Raw genomic sequence first — 5,096 nt, 5'->3', positions numbered from 1 at the left:
CCAACGTGGCGAGACTAGCACAGGATTTCTGTTACTCGCCGTTTAAGACAGGAGTCGACTTTTTCCGGTCTGATCTTGAAAACAAAGTTTGGTTCCGTTAATTTTGTAGCAGAAAGCCCGTGCTTTCCAGTTTGTGGGGTCATTTTCTCGGTTCAAAATATGATGCAGAGTCCTTCCCATAAAAATGCATGGGTGCCCGCTAGGACTCTTCGAAATGGTTAAATTAACTGAGGTCATTATACTCTGTTGCCACTCTAGAATAGCAGAAGGCCCTCCCACAAAGCCCTTCACTCTTTTTAATAAGCAAACACTAGATAGGAGGATAACCGAGAGGACACCGCCAATCATGGCGAGCAAAGGGAATTGTGGGAGGGGCTTGTGCTATTCTATAGTTGCAACGGACTATAACAAAAGTTTACAGTACTATGAAAACAAAAAGACCAAGTGTGCACAGAAATTCACAGGAAGTGTAGCAGGGATAGAATAGAAAAAACTGCAGCTGCAATATTTACCCTTTAAATTTCCCTCGACAGCACAGCAGAGATGACATGCTGGTCGTCAGCGCCTGGAGGGCCACCCCCTTGTACTGGGAGCACATGTAGTCTGAAACGAACAACAAACAAAAAATTAAATGCATGAACAATCCGCACATGCTGTTATTTCGCTTCATTGGCCGCTTCAGAGAAAGCAAGCATGCACACCGTTGTCCAACCATGTCAACTGCTAGCCGAAACTTTCTGCCACCAGGATTAAGATATTGCTTGCGCTATAAAAAAAAAAAAACATTTACACACTACCCAGCTGGCACGCTGAAAGTTCAAACATTGAAGAAACTACAACATAAAACTTCAATGCAAGAGCTACACCTCGTGGACAATACACAAAAGTATGTTCAGTGTAAACCTTGGTGCACCGCAAGGCTGATTTACCTCAGCCAGTTTGGAACATCTGCAGTTCCATTCTTTTCAAGATATTATGCCTGAAAATTTGTGACAAATTAACTGGGTTAAAATTTTTTAATCGACACCCGGCCCAAATATTTAGGAAGTATACTAGTGGGTTAATTTCTAACTTACCATAATTATTTTCGGCATCCTGAAGGCGTCACTTCAGGGTCTTTTCATAGTGGATTTACCTCGCCCACACAGGTGCAACCACACTGAAATGATTGCAAAGTTTCAGGCAGGGCAATTAAACGTCTGCAGTTTCTCTCGAACACCGCTGTCACAAATTTTGTCTTTTTTTGTCATTTTGGTCTGTTTATAGGTGGTTTGGGGGCAGGGTCAATTACAATCCTCGCACTTGTTTACCTGAGCGTCAAAGGCTTGAGCTCGGATGAGTAGCTTTGACAGCGTTGCACGCTGAGTATGAAAAAGTATAATGCCGGCCGAGCTTCAAACCAATGGGAAGAGGAAGACAAGCGTTTCGGGTTGACCAACCACGAACCTGTGACAACCGCATAGGTCATTAAACAGACGTTTCATACCGCTTAAACACCGTGTCGAACTGCATTTTAAAGTCAGTCCCAATTCCAACGGTGTATGAACAGAGGCATTCATTTCGTGGCATGCCTTGAAATGAATCGAAGTGACGCAAGCTGGGAACACACTGCTGCTGCTTCATTTGGGAATAACTGCGGCCCTCGGCTTGATCACATCACAATTGCAAAATGAAAGAGAAAAAAAAAGAGGCAAAAGGAACAACTGCTTTATCAAAAGTTCTAACCGACAAATGTAAACCCAGTTCAATTCTAGAAAGCCAGGGGACCGAAGTTTGTCCTAACAGTACAATTTAGTCCACTTCCATAACTTCAAAACAAAAGATGGATATCCTCTTCAACCATTTTGACTGAAAAGGAATATTGTCTCTGCATGAACCGAATTCCAAGGAAGTCTAACTTCGGAAATGTAATGAAGTATTGCCAATGTAATCAATTTATAGTTGAAAGACATCAGTACACTGCTAGACCAATAAGACATTTCCTAAAGCAACGGACTGAAAGTAGCATTAGGAATTCAATACGTGCTCTGTTGACATGAGCCACACTTTCTCGGACCATACACAGAATGAGTGGCAACTTTTCATTACGCTACACATAGATCCAAACATTAGGACAGATAAAGCAAACCCAACTAGTTAAAAAAAAAGAAAAAAAAAAACATTCTAGCTTAACGAGAAAATAGGGAGTTTTAGAATATCGGGCGCTACTTTACCGCGCGTTACGCACGGCAAAATAGCGAGGATTGCGGCGAAGAGTTTTAGAATAGCGTTTCTCTGAAGGGGACCCCCCCAAACGCAAGCATCTCGCGCTTAAAACGCCACCAAGATGTCGCGGCAGCTTTTATTTGAAAGTTAGAACGTTTTATCTTGAAAATTAAACAAGCTTTTTGTCCAGAGTAACATTTTTTTGTAGTTTTTTTACACTCAATGCCGCATGTTTTGTTTTTGTCGCTGCCAAGCTGCTCTGTTGTACTTACGAAGCCCAGACGATCCACTACCCAGGCAGGGAGGCACTCACTTGATCGAATGACGTTTTAGCGAACGCCCACGTTTCATCGAACGACACTTTAGCGAATAGTCGGACGCCGCGAAGCGGCGTTTTCGGGTGGGCCAAGTGAGTTTATATTTTTGTAATGAGTTGCCGCAGACTGTCGCCGCGAAGCGGCGTAAAGCGCAGCGCGACGGATGGGTTAACGCGCGCCCCCGTTATTCGCTAAAACGACCATTCGCTCAAATGTCGCCGTTCGCTAAAATGTCATTCGCTCTTGTGATATGGACCCACCCAGGCATGCTTACATGTCTGCCGCGATCGTAAGTACACGCGCCTCGATAGCTTTGAGCTGTGAATCCAGCGATCCGTGGCGTTTTCAATACGCGTCGACCATACCGACCGCGGTCGCCGGATGCGACTCACGCAGTTCCCGAGCGGGCGACGGCGTCGAAGACGCATTCAACGGAGATGTCGTGGGCGCCGCCTTTTGCGGTTCGCCGCCTTTTAAGGTACCCACGCTATTATCGAAAAATAACGGGCCCCAAAGCTCGAGTCCGAAGCTTGTTTTGGGTCTGCGCATGCACAGCAGCCACGAGATTATTCTAAAACTCCATAATGTTCACTTCTCGTTCAACGCGTACAATGCAAACAAAGAAGTACACTTACCAACTGCGTTGAGTTGCTCGTTCTGTTGCGTCGTCGGCCTTCCGCGCTCTTCTTGAACATAATCATCACAAGAGAAAACTTCACAGATAGATAAACTTGGTTAAATTAGCACATATTCATTTCTAAAGGCATTTCCATACCGCGAAACGGCGAAACACCTAACGGTCGCAAAAATGGCGAAACTATGCCGGAAAAAGAAAAATACAAAGAACTGGTGTCGCTACCGATGGGGCGTCGAAGACGCGATCCTTAAAATGTGAAACCGAAACCAGTAAAAGTTGTAATACTGAAACCGAAACTGACCAAATCGCGATAGAGGGGCGCCGTAAATAGATCTGTTCACATGATGCATCTCGTTGGCGAATCTGGTGTCGCGAAACTAGGTTTCGGGAAACAAATTCCCCGTCTGAACGCAACCGAAAAAGTGGCGCGCCTTCGAAAAAATTGGCGCGTGTTTCTCGCTTCTGGAGCAATTTTTCGCTGAAACCTCACCGACACCGAAGGAAAAACGCGGACGCTGCCAATGGCCGCTCGACTTCGCTATGACGTGTGACCTTCGAGGAGGAGCGAGCTTTTGGAGGAGTCTGATTTTTGGCCGATTCCGTATCCGAGCCGAAGCCGAAAGAAAACAAAACAAACATGTCGAGCGACATACGGGCGACGAGTCTTGGTCCTGCTCGGTTGCAGGTGTGTTAACGGCGCCTACAGTACGGATTGGGGGCGCGGTGCAGATTCGTCAACAGTCGCGGCGGGTGCAAGTACTGTATATAAACATGGTGACTGGGGATAACGTTCTTTATTAGCGGTGCAAAAATGTCCGAAATGCTTCGAGATCATCTCGCGGTTTTTCCCGGGTTTGGCAGAACTAGTAAACCCGTTGAGCCGAATCGGACGAAATTCATTGAGTGGCATTAATAAAACAGGCTGTCTCTTCACACTGTGCGTACTTCATATCATTTTGATGTGAGGCGCTTAATATTCCCGGTGCAGACAGGGTTTGGCGAAATTCTCGTGAGTCAATACGTCACAGGTTTCGCGCGTCAAACTCCACGTGTGAGCAGGCCGATTTCGCGAAATCTTGGTTTCGCTAAACTGTGGCGCGTTGAAGACATACATCGTTTGAATAAGCCTTTAACAGTAAAAGAGGGTGAATCCAGTTATTATTTTAGGCACAGGAAATAAATCTGTATATCAGAACTAGCACCGACGCGCTATTTGCTTCGGGTGCAATGCAGTAGGGAGTAGATTTATTGATTTTTTTTTTTTTTGACAACACTCATTTCAATGTGTAATGAGTAAACATAAAAGAATCGCTATTGATTGGGTAACGATAAACCTCACTTGAATTTGTAATGAGTAAACTCGAAAGAATTGATATTGATTGGATAACGATAAACCTCACTTGAATTTGTAATGAGTAAACTCGAAAGAATTGATATTGATTGGGTAACGATAAACCTCACTTGAATTTGTAATGAGTAAAGTCGAAAGAATTGATATTGATTGGGTAACGATAAACCTCACTTGAATTTGTAATGAGTAAACTCAATAGAATTGCTATTGATTGGGTAACGATAAACCTCACTTGAATTTGTAATGAGTAAACTCGAAAGAATTGATATTGATTGGGTAACGATAAACCTCACTTGAATTTGTAATGAGTAAATTCAAAAGAATAGATATGGAGTGGCTAATGATAAAACTCATTTAACGATGAGTTTCTTATGAGTTTCATTTGACTCTATAAAAACACATTAGAAGCTCAATTGAAACTCATTGTTTATTTTTGTAAGGGCATGACTAACATCTGTATTACTATGCTAGAATAAACCTACGCAGTTCAGTCAATCTTGTCTCGACCACGACAGTATGAATCGTTGGAAATACTTTATTCTGAGCGACATAGTTGTACTACAATAATACTTAAAAAACAAGCGAG

General features: G+C 43.5%; 1 long non-coding RNA gene across 1 annotated transcript; it reads right to left on the bottom strand.

Moving 5' to 3' along the window:
- Positions 1-540: 540 nt before the first annotated feature.
- On the bottom strand, positions 541-3,339 carry LOC115312808. Its single transcript, XR_005715507.1, has 3 exons — positions 3,158-3,339; positions 1,077-1,159; positions 541-603 (listed from the first exon to the last, which is right to left on the bottom strand). It is a non-coding gene; the product is annotated as an uncharacterized LOC115312808 (long non-coding RNA).
- Positions 3,340-5,096: the final 1,757 nt, after the last annotated feature.

The sequence above is a fragment of the Ixodes scapularis genome, unplaced genomic scaffold, assembly GCF_016920785.2.
Source record: "Ixodes scapularis isolate PalLabHiFi unplaced genomic scaffold, ASM1692078v2 PGA_scaffold8__174_contigs__length_109621045, whole genome shotgun sequence".
In the NCBI taxonomy this organism is placed as follows: Eukaryota; Metazoa; Arthropoda; class Arachnida; order Ixodida; family Ixodidae; genus Ixodes; species Ixodes scapularis.
The sequence above is the reverse complement of the archived record's forward strand: the minus strand, read 5'-3'. Positions and strand labels throughout refer to the sequence as shown.